The following is a 12,349-nucleotide window of genomic DNA, read 5'->3' on the forward strand; positions in this document are numbered from 1 at the left end:
TTTGTCAGGACATTCCTAAGAATTCCTTTTTTCCATGAACCAAAACTCTTGCCAGTCTATAGTCCAGCTTTCTCCTCACCTAGAAGCCTGTTTTGGTTTTTTTCCCCCTACTTCAGCTTTTCCTGGTCGTAATGATTTTAATGTCAAAGTTTGTATCTACTAAGCACTTTTTGGTCAGTGTCCCTGTAATATCAATAATCCATGCCTCTTTTCTTTGAGTGAATTCCTTGAACATCACTATCTGATCTACAGAACTTCTTTGTCCCCACCTGACCCTCAGTTCTGCCTTAACCAATCTTTCAGTTATTTCTAGGCCTCTCATGAAAGTTTCTCCTGAGTGGCCAGATATATTTCTGTTCATGTTCCTGTGTTCCTGCCCCCTTGGATGCTGCCTGCTCCGGATTCCCTCTATGGAAACAGTCAGATCCATGCCAAGAGCATGCACTGTTTACATAGCCACAGTCCTTGGAGAATCTGAACCATGGGCAAGACTGAAGAGTCCTTAGTGAACCTGATCCCCCTCTTAATTCTGTCCATGGGGGCCACAAACAACTGTACTCTTAGTCGCTCTGAAAAACTGAGTCACCTGATCCTAGTTCATGTCCTTTCTCAAAGTGGCTCCAGTCCCATTTCCCAGATCAAGAAGTTAGACCTTTGTCAGCTGTCTGTTGTCTTTATTTATTTTATTTATTTTTTATTGAATTACTGTGAGATACAGTTAAAGATTTACAAACTTTTGTGATGACGTTTCAGTTATACAAGGATCGAGTACTCATCCCTCCACCTGCCTATTGTCTTTATATGCATAAATTTCATCCTCGGTGCTTTAAGTTCAAGAAGCCAAAATCAACTCAAACTAAAAATCTCCTAGAAGGATCCCATCAAAGAGGGCCAGAAAAATCAAATACTGATGGTCATTTTAGGCAAACACATACTTATAGATATGAATGCTGAGTTTCATTAATAGTGAAGCAAACTGTTTTGGTTAAATATTTTTCACATGAGTTTTTCTCTGGTAAAAATATACTTAAAAAGGTAAAATCATTTATTCCATTCATTACTGCTTTTAACCCAGAATTTCTGATCATGAGTAAATTTGTAGCAAATATTGTAGCTACAAATATTTGTGATTCTAGGTTGGTTGACAAAGGCTAGGAAACTATGCACTAAGTGATGAGTATGAATATTCATGCAAAGAAGGACATCACTTGAGATACTCTATGTAGAATGCTGATTATTGTCAGGCACTAAAGACACAAGGAATTAAAGCAACAGGCTAGTCCTAAAAGCACATGAGCTTTGTACTAAGACCTTCATTGGACCCATGGTTCTACCATCATAGTTTGTGAGCTTGTGAGTTCTAAGACACACTGTTTGACCATGGCTTGGAGATCTTTGTCTTGAAGATGGTACCTTTGTCATAAATTCTTCTCTGGCAGGTTAGCAAATGCCTATTATATGCCAGACATGTTCCCATGTATTTGGATTACAACTGTAGACAGGAACAGTATAAGCTCTCTGATTTCATTATATTTATATTTCAGAGGAATCAATCAGATTGAAGAAAATATCTTACCCTCTGCTACTCTAAAAGATATTATCCACATATACATTTATATGTTTTAGATTAAAAATTAAAGTATGGCCAAATCCTTACCTAAATTCCGTATCTAAATACTTTTCATTATTCCTTCATTGCAGGAGAGATGAACCAGTGTATTAGCAAGCTATTTCATCTTCCTTATGCTCATGCTTCTCTCTTTCCCCTCCCTCAACTAGTTATTGTTATCTTTGTAAATCAATGATGTTCTCACCTTCTACAGCTTGCACAAATGTGAACACTCAATTGTTGAGGGGTGGGTGTGGTTATGTGTATGTTTGAGAGGCAAGGAGGGAGTCTCTGAGTATGATGGTAAAAATCCATCTTCCTTGGATGAACATGACCTATTAATCACCTACAAATTTTACATTCAGTCTTCAATATTGAACTTGCTCTGATCATGTGCCCCAATCACTCACGTAATTCTTCAATCTCCTCTTTAATTCTTATTGCAGTAAGAGCTCTGAATATCATATTTCCCCACATAACATGTTTTAGAGTAGTTTTCTATTTACAGAAAAGTTGTGAAGATGGTAAAAAGTGTCCCAATTTTAATCTCCAGTGTACCAATTTTAGACATTTTTCATTCATGCATCTTTAAAATCATGAATAAATATGAATAACTTTGATTATCCATATTACTGTGACTTTCTAAGTTTTCCCCCAAATGTCCTATTCCTGTTTCTAACATTATTATTATTATCGTTGTGATGATGATGTCAATGCATTTCTTGTGTGAGATAGTTTCTTGATTTTGAAACTTGGGGGGATTTTGTTTGTTAGTTTTGGGGCCACTACCAGAGATGTTCAAGGCTTATTCCTGGCTCTGTGTTCAAGGATCACTCCTAGTTGGTCTTAGGGGTGTGGTGCTGGGGACTGAATCACCATCTGACACATGCAAGGCAAGTACCTTAACCCCGTTATTGTCTCTCAGGCCTGATTTCCACATTTTAAAGGAACAACAGTTAGGCATTTTGTAAAATTCTCTTCTCTCTCTCTTTCTCTCTCTCTTTCTCTCTCCTCTCTCTCTCTTTCTCTATCCCCCCTCTCTTTTCCCCTCCCTCCTTCAGTCTACACACACACACACACACACACACACACACACACACACACACACACTATTGCTCAGTCCTTAAGAGCTGTCTTCCTAACTCAACACAACTTTTTATTTGACCAATGTGGCCTTTTTCTATAAGGTTGAGCAGGGTCCAGGGAGACACTAGCTTGTGCTCAGCAGTGCTGCCCCCCACCCTTTTGCTGTTATCACAAGCATTCCTGTGCTGCTGTTCCACCTTATTGACGCCCCTTGAGAAGGGAGACTCAACTCCAATGCAGAGACACAAGAATCTCCATTCAGTCCCTGCACCATGAGCCCAGCCTGTAGGGCGGCTTCAGCTTCAGAATCTACCTGCAGTTGCTTCCTACTCAGAGACTTAATCCCTCGCTATTATCTATGAAAATTTCCCAATGAAACCAGCAGGACGTTTTTCTAAATTTCTCTAGTGTTTTCTGTTTTGTTATGTTTTTTGGTTTTGGAGTCACACTTGGTGGTGTTCAGGGCTTACTCTTGACTCTGCACCCAAGGATCTACTGGAGGGTTATGGGGACCACATAGATTCCTAGGGATCAAAACCAGCAGGACGTTTTTCTAAATTTCTCTAGTGTTTTCTGTTTTGTTATGTTTTTTGGTTTTGGAGTCACACTTGGTGGTGTTCAGGGCTTACTCTTGACTCTGCACCCAAGGATCACTACTGGAGGGTTATGGGGACCATATAGATTCCTAGGGATCAAACCCAGGTCTGTGAAATGCAAGGCAGGTGTGCTACCTGTTGTACGATAGCTCGAACCCCAAGAACTCATTAGCCTAGAGGATTAATGGCCTTCTTTCAACTCTTCTCCATCTGGGCATATTTCTTTGTTTCACAAACTCTTAAACTTCTAGAAGAGTGTCTCCCAACGAGGGTCCATATGGTCCACTGTAGGGTCCCAGGGTATTTATTTCAAGGGGACCACAGGTAAAAATTACATAAAAGTAGAGAATAGCAAGAAAGTAGGAGGGCAACAGGTGACACAGTGGGGTCACAGAAAGGAAAGAAGACCAGAAGGAACCTATGGTCAGATAAAAATTAAGAAAAACTACTAGAATCTAATACAAATGCATAAACTACAGGAATGAGTTGTCTCTATTCCCTCAATAACATTGTATTATAAGAATTAAGTACAAATTCAGCAGTTTGTTCTCATAGGCTCTTTCTGATAAGGATTCTCCCCACTTCATATCTAATCTCTCACTGAGTTGCTTTATCTTTTCCACCCTGCAGAGAAAATATTCAGTCAGCTCCACCACTGTGCCTTTGAATGTGCTGGTCTCCCTACTTGGTTTCTTTTCTCAGAATTTTTTAAATCTACCTTGGTCTGTATTAGCTCCCTGTTGCGTATTCGATATGCCAAAAACCGTAACAACAAGTCTCACAATAGAGACGTCACTGGTGCCCGCTCAATCAAATCAATGAACAACTGGAGGACAATGCTACAGCGCAGTGCTACTTTGGTCTGGAGAAGCCCTGACCTGACCGCTCCATCTTTAGAGAAGTTTAGCCTGGCTATTCATACATGTACTATCTTGGCCCATAGGTTCTGTCTGTATGACTATGTTAATACATTATCATAGGTACAGTGTGAGCCTCATTCCCAGGGATCAATTCTCAGTGGAGCAGGTATGGTTCCATGCTGAGCCACTGCGGTACAGCTCTCTTCCTCGGCCATCTTCATTGTGTAGTTCTTCCTCCATACTCTTTAACCTATGATTTCAAAGTAATTACTATACTTAAGAAATCACATCCTCATTTCAGTGTCTCAAGCAGGGAGGAAAAGGGCAGCAGGTAGAAGAGGGTAACTATTTTTTCATTAGAGAGGAGGGTAGAAGCTCCTCCCTCCTCCTAATTCCCTCTTTTACTTCATTGGTTTCGACTGAGTCAAAAGGAAGGCTAGGAAGGAAAGTATCTGATAGAGCAGAAGTCACTGACCCAATTGGTCTCATTTTGACAGATTTCCTGAAACTGGTTCAGAACCAACCTAAATATGCTAGGAATTTTGGTTTCCAGAAACTTGCTTTTGAAGAGGAAAATAATCATGCCCACCATACATTTAGATTTTTTAAAATTAAACTATTAAACACACTTTTGAATATTTCATTTGAAGTAAAATGAAAGAAAAATGCATATAGATGATCAAATACTTATATTTATTTATCAAGTAGATATTTTATCCAAGAATTATCTCAAATCATCCAAAGATCACTAAAATTCTTTTACCCATATTAACCCTTTTTTCTGATGAGGACAATAAATGCACATCTAATCTTAATGTGTTTAAAAGATGGGTAGGCTTCATTGGACTACATACATATAAACTCCTGCTTATAACACATAGATTGGAAACTGTATTTATGGGTTAATAAGTTTTATATGTGTATGTGTTTAGAAGTTTGGCAGAGTCTTGTTGACAAGGTTTGGGAGGAGGAATTGGAACTACCATAATTATCATGTACATTAGTCATAGATTTAGAAGATATTTGTGAGTGCCTCTCTTTTAAAGATAACCCATTCTCAAATTGCACATTAAGTCATTTCCACTACTAAAGATGTGCTCAGGTATGCTTCTCGTGCATTTATTTTATCCTTATCTGTATGGAATGATTTCACCCAACCTTAAAGTAGAACTAGGCTAGTTAATTCAGAAGATTAAGAGAGCTTCACAACTTAAATACCCATTAAATATTCACACATCACTGTCCTTGCTCCATCAGTATTGCATGTATTGAGAGACAAGAGCATCTTGGGCTTTCTGGTTAAAACTTTTCATAAGATGGAAGATTACAGTTAAAATTCAAGTGTGCCATTAGATGAGGATTGAGGGTAAAAACTCTTGAACTTGCTCCTTTTCAGAAGAACGGCTGTTTCCGAATTTGCTTTTTCCCTCATGATAAAGTGGAAAATCCCATTGACTATAGAGAGGAAAGAGATAGGTGGGAATCAGAGATAAAGAGATAAACTGCTTGAGCAGAGTCTGGCTTAGGGGAGAGTTTGACGGTTCTTCTCAGTGTCAAGCTTAGATCCCCATGGAAATGACCAAGTCTGTGGTGGTGAAAGAAATGGTTACTAACTGAGTGATCTATTTTCCAGAAAATCCTTTCTACGTATTTAAATCCCTCCGAGTTCTTTCAAAAAGGCATAGCTCCTCATGGCTATGATTTAGGAGTTCCAGATCACCCTGCTAATCACTATTTTTTTTCATCCATTTTTTCCTCATTTGTACCAAACAACTTGCAATGAATGGCCTTGATGATAACAAGGAAATGCCACATAGCATTGTGCTATAAAGAAGCAGGTTCAAGTAAAGAAAACAGCTTAGAAACCCACATATCAGGATTTGAATCTCAGGCCTGGTGCGTTCTCAACCAGCCCATTTAGGTCATTTATTCAGAAGAATCACTCAGGCTTTGTGTTCTGAGTAGTCACCCCTCAGGAATCTACTATGTCTATTCACCGTATCAGTGAAGCAATAGTGGTTTTCAAAATGTACAAGACAACTCTTGTGTATTCAACAAGTGTTGAGCTCTGAAGTGAACTTTACTCCCTGAAAACTAACTTAAAACTCTACAGACAATAGGTCAATAGTGAGCTCTTCTTATAAAAACAGACGTTGATTTTATTACAGAAGCAATAGGAAAGGATGCAGACAGTGGAGCTTGGGCTTCGGGGCTAATGATCCCCACAACATATAAATTAATGGAAAAAGACAGACCAGATGAACAAAGTCATTATTATCTTTGTTTGAGGACTTTAAAAAGCAGCAGGTTGAAACGTTGACCATATTTGAAAAACTCTAGAATAAAGCAGGATTGACTAAAGGTCTGTCACCACAGACGGTTGTGTTGATTTAGTTTTCCCCCAAGGTATCCACATAGCAACTTGGCAGTACACAAATATTCTAAAAATTCTAACATGTTTCACAGAAAATAATAATTGCACCCTTACCTAAAATGTTAGGTCTCATTTCCATTTTAAAGATTAATAGTGTTTTTCATGAGCTCATAGAGTTTGGGTGACCAAACCCCTCATAGTGAGTTGAAAAGGACAGCAAATAGACAAATAACTAAAGTAGGAGCTTGCTCTGCTAGTAGTTTTATAAATCCAAACCTATTGACTGAAGGAATATAATGCAGACTTGGAGGCTCAAGGAAATGACATTTAAGTCTACTCTGATCACTGTTCACTACTTTTAAAATCTATAATAGGGAACTTAAAATCAAGACCCACTTCTTTAACCCTTCCCAAACCTGTGCCACCCTTGCCAGGTGCCTCACACATAGTCAGTGCCCAAGGAATGTTTGCTGCAGAATTCGGCATCAATCCATCCATCTTTTTCACTAGATTTGGCTTTGAATAACTTACGCTTTTTCTCCCATCCAAAAATTAAGTCCACCCACGAAGGAAAAAAGGCAGAAGGATATTGTGGTAAAATGCTATCCTGCAAAACAGATCTTGATTTTAATGCCAGCTCTCTGTGACTTTGGACAAATCACTTGATCTTTTCAGATCAAGTTTCTCCATAAAATGAGGATACTAGACAAGATCTATGTGCCAGACGGTAAAACCCAGGCAGGCTAAGACACTCATGTTGGGAAATTGCAGAAACTTGCAGAGAGACAAAATAAAACTAGGGTTAAACAAGTTTGTAATTATTGTGTTCAGTGGTAGCATTCCACAGTATGACAGTACTAAAGAAATTAACTTATTTACTTTTGGAGGTATGTTGTGAGAGTTTTATTGATGCTGCTGTTGATGGTTTTTGTTTGTTTGGGGGCAACACCCAGCGGTGCTCTGGGCTTACTCCTGGCTCTGAACTCAGAGATCGCTCCTGATGGGACTCAGAAAACCATATGCGATCCCCAAGACTGAAATTGTCTTCTGCCTGCCTGCCAGTACTCTCTCTGTCTCTTCCTTCCTTCCTTTCTTCCTTCCTTCCTTCCTTCCTTCCTTCCTTCCTTCCTTCCTTCCTTCCTTCCTCCCTCCCTCCCTCCCTCCTTCCCTCCCTCCCTCCCTTCCTTCTTTCCTTCCTTTCTTTCTCTCTCTCTCTCTCTCTCTCTCTCTCCCCCCCCCACCACCCCTTTCTCTCTCCAGGCCCAGTTGCTGTTCTTGTTTTTTTTTTTTAATTATTTTATTTTGTGATGTGGAAGAGTGGTATAGCTCTAATTCCAGAACAGACTCAACAACACTGAGATCTAAGCTGTAACTATGGAGTTTTGTAAAGTGCTTGTTAAGATGGTAGTGCGGTACAGGGGTTAGGGTCGAGGGTGGAAAGAGAGTTGGGTAGGGATGGAGCATGGGAACGTTGGTGGAAGGAAGTTGACACTCTCAGTGGGATTTATTTTGAAATAGTATATACCTAAAACTCACAATCAATAACTTTGTAACTCATGGTTTTTGATTAAATAAAAAAATTCAAAAAAGGGAATTACCTTATTTTAGAGTTGCATATTCTATTGTCATTAGGACACAATTCAAGAGAACAAATGTCAACAAAGGTCTAAAGTTGCTTGGCTTTTTCTCAATCATTATTTTGAGCTTCCTCTTTTAGATCTTTTTTCCTAATGAATTTGGCAGAGCACACAGACTTTTTTATGATGTAATGAGAAACAACTAAAGAAAGTTTAATCTACCCAAGTCTCAACCTTACCCACTCAATACTCTCCTCGTGACAGACCCTAACACTACTAGAGAATCCCCAAGGTTACTAAAGGACTTGCAAGATTTTTGATTTCTACAAGGCAATTGCAGATGCTCAATCTTTGCCAAATCAAATGCAAATTGATAAAGGATAGGTTTATTTTTCTCTGCTTTCCAAGTCCCACTTGTTCCATTTCTATGAATATTTCTTGAATAGTGTTACAAAGTCTTCAATTGGTAACATCCCCCAACCGCAAAGGGTGCTTATATAAATGGCCATGCTGCAATTTATATGCCATCGCAGATCCATATCAAAGTCAAGTCCCAAGTTTTTATAATTTCCTCTTCAGCAATTGGTATACACTGCTTTAAAGTTTGAGCCTTTACATTGCCAAGGGTTTCATTTTGGTGAGTTTGTTAACATTGCACATAAGTCTACACTTCCTTTCTCCCCTGATAACATATGAGCTCCGCGGAATTCTTAACTCCCAGAGAGGCTCAGCATATCCAATGAACGGCAATGATCCGTCACCGCACCCACTCACTTCCCTCAGATCCTTCCTCAACAAAGACCAGGAGTTGGCCATGGCTCACTGGAGTATATACTGCTGCTGGATTTCCATGGATTTGGGTTGCATCCCATAGTATGTTAAGAGAAATATGTGTGCGTATTGCAAGATGAAAGAACAAAGAGGTTCATTCATCTTGCCCCCAGGTGAGGGGGGAGTCCAAGCGGGTTCCCAGGGGCAAGGGGCTGCCACGCTCCTGTCCTGACTCCAGAGCTGAGCCCGCCGGCAGCAGAGCCCCAGTTTGCTCCAGATCACCGTGGAGCAGAACCAATTTTTAAATGTCTTCATCTGGTCCCTCCCACTTTCATGGTTGCTCTGGGGGTGGTGACAATCAGGACGCACAGAAAGCTGCTGGGACATCTGACTCTTTATTTTCTTGGCTCCACATAGCTTAACTCTGCACCAGTCCTCCCGACTGTGCAGAATTTCACTTTTGAGCGTAGAGGCAAAAGGAGAAGCGCAGAGCTGGGCAGGGGCTTGGGTGCTGCTTCGGGCACATGGGGAAGAGATCCCCCGCATTTCCCGCCAGACTCCTGGGCATCCTGCTACTCAGTGCCCAAAAACCTACTGTCTGAAGCCCCCTCCACATGGGATCCTAGGGGCAGGTGCTCTTGAAAGAAAATTAATTCCAAGTAAACTTGCATTGCAAACAGTCCTGCCAAATTCATATATTCTCTCTCTCTCTCTCTCTCTCTCTCTCTCTCTCTTTCTCTCTCTCTCTCTCTCTCTCTCTCTCTCTTCGTTCTTGTCCTCTTCTCTTCCTCTCTCTCCTATCCCCTCCTCCTCTCTCCTCTTTTGTGCTTTTACGTTTCATAAGTAGATGTGGTGATGGGGTGAAAGCATGTGTGGAGAGAAATACTGCCCAACATATTTGGCGATATGTTATATGTTTAGACTTTTCTTGGCTGCTCCTGAGCACTCTATCAAGGTGCATAATGCAAGTGATGCAACAGGCTGGGTTTTGTACAAGGATTTCCTACCCGAATCTCAATGCACTGCTGGGAATGTTGTCCAGCTTGAGAGGGTCTTCAAGCCAGTTCTGCTTGGTGGAAGAAATATATAAAGCAGTCCAGCATCAGAAGGAAGTGTGGGATTGGAGACACAGAACATTTCTCACCGACTCCTCTCTCTCACAGACTCATTCTCATCCCTACTCACAGCAGAGGAAAGGCTGCCCACTATGGGCACAATACTTTGCATCTAACTGGATAAAAACTGGCACCCAGGAAGCATATTTGAATAGACAGTGGTAGAGTGTTGTATCTTGAGAAGATATGGACATGTCCTGCTACCTTCTTTCACTTTTAATATCCTGTCAAAACAAGTCATTACTACTTTGCGTTCAAACTGTGCCTCACCTATCGTAGGGCCAGGGCTTCTCATGACAGGCCGGAAGTTAAGCCTGGTAGTGATATGTAGTCTAGGTCAGCCGGAAATGAACTATTGGTGCAAAGCAGACTCACCTTACTGCCTCTGCACACTTCCTCCGATATAGGTGGGTGTGGCAAATGGGCCTTTTTCATATTGCAGGGGAAGGATCTTTGGGCTCAGACACTCCCTTTCAAGGAAGCTAGAGGCCTCATCGAGGCTTTCGGAATTCAACTCGAATCTACTTTTTAACAAAGTCCAACAACGGACATGTTTCTATTTAACCAGTCATTAAGCAAGGCCGTTCTTTCTTTCCCACTAGACTGTTAACTACGTTTGTTTTTGTATATAGTCATATTTCACTCACCTGAGAGGTCTAAAAAGATCCTGGTTTTGTTATGACTATTATTCAAGCATAAGCAAAAATTTATTACTGCAAGTTGTCAAGAAAGAAGCCAGGCTTTTTAATTGCATATGGAAAACTAGAATATGTGAAACTCTGAGAGTCATCATATATCACATTATGTTATTGGACCCCAATAGCTAAGATTTAGTAAAATTTAGTGTTTTCAAATAGTCTAACACTTTCTCAGTCAATCATCTGTTGCAGTTAAAAATATAACGCACATATCTACAGGTTCACATTGCTTTTCTAGACTGATTTTTTTTTCTTGATACCCTTTACCTATTTAAGCCATCAATAGCATTCTTCAGAACCATCTGTAGAAAGTATAAACTCCAAATAATCCCCAGAAGCAAGTAATCTGCATTCCAGGGAGACTGGCTTTGGTAACTACCTCTTCCTAACAGTTGCCATGTCTGGCAAATAAACAACAAACAGATACTCTTTGTGCCTTTTTACAGAAAGGTCTTCCTTACCTGGGAAAAATATTCCGATGCCATTCCGTCCCCTTGAGTACTTGCCATGAGCTCTTTCTGACACCAGCACAATCAGGAAGTAATGGAAATGTTCCCCGAAAAGCCAGTTCTCCCTGAGCTCTGCAGGCCAGCGAGAATGTAGATTAACTCAAATAAACTTTGGAATGTCAGCCAAACCCCTGAAGCTTGTCAGCAGTTCACCCACTAAGTTGGTTATGCTTTTTCAGTAGTACCTTAACCTGAAATGACCTGATGGAAAAAGCAGGGTCAGATGACATATGACATCAAGTTTTCAATGAGAATTCTGCTGGCATAATATCCCATTTGAGTCCACGTGCTCTTTCTCCTTCCAGAATACTCAATGAGAACTGAGTACCTTTTCAGTCTCCTACAAGTCTTAAAATAAATTTCTTGAGGAAGTAACTTCCATCGACATTCATAGATTTGATTTTGGACTGGAAAATAGTACACCCTTAATTGAAGTTTCTTTTCTTTACATAAAGTGTTTTTCTATCAATTCTATTGATGCATTATGATAGTCATTTTATGTTTTATTGTGTTACTGAAGATAGCCTAAAGGTCTATGTTTCATCCAAAACTAAAAAAGAAAATGTTTAACCAGTTGAATTTTTTTTATTCCCGGCAAACATTAACTCACTCGGTATTTTACCTAGCCTGACTTTTCAAATATGGAGTTTTATAGCACTTTGATTTATAGTTGAGTACAAGTAAAGGTTATGTCAGCATTTACATTATAAGGGCTTGTTTTTTGTGGGTTTATAACTAAGTCATAAAAATAATTCTTATGAAACTGGAATGCCAAATTTCCACCCTGAAATTCAAATTGTTCCTAGATATAACATGCATACACACACACATACACATAACACCAGAATTCAATGACATACTTTTGTAAAAGACATTTATTCAATATATTTCCTTGATGAAAGTTAATAGAAAGAACGTTAAAGCTGAGAAAGAAAATCAAACATAACTGGCATCTAATGGTAGTCCTATATCCTAAGACAAATTTTAGTGAATGTTAGTTAATCGAGTGACAAAAGAATTGATTGTTTGATTTTTCAAATGGTTAAGAATTTGATCACTTGATCACTTGATATCCTGTTAGTCATGGATTTGCTCGAGTGGGTGCCAGTAAGGTCTCCATTTGTCCCAGTAGCGTGCTAGTGTAGTTCAATGGC

At 39.7% G+C, this 12,349-nt stretch overlaps 1 long non-coding RNA gene across 3 annotated transcripts in view; it reads right to left on the reverse strand.

The window, feature by feature from the left end:
• Positions 1–11,227, reverse strand: part of LOC130028416 (uncharacterized) — a 226,799-nt gene extending 215,572 nt beyond the window's left edge. For all 3 annotated transcript variants that reach the window (XR_008793173.1, XR_008793172.1, XR_008793174.1), the window contains exon 1: positions 11,148–11,227. This is a non-coding gene — a long non-coding RNA (uncharacterized LOC130028416). The remainder of the gene's footprint in view (positions 1–11,147) is intronic.
• Positions 11,228–12,349: the final 1,122 nt, after the last annotated feature.

Source organism: Sorex fumeus, unplaced genomic scaffold, assembly GCF_029834395.1.
Source record: "Sorex fumeus unplaced genomic scaffold, SorFum_2.1 ptg000039l, whole genome shotgun sequence".
NCBI lineage: Eukaryota > Metazoa > Chordata > Mammalia > Eulipotyphla > Soricidae > Sorex > Sorex fumeus.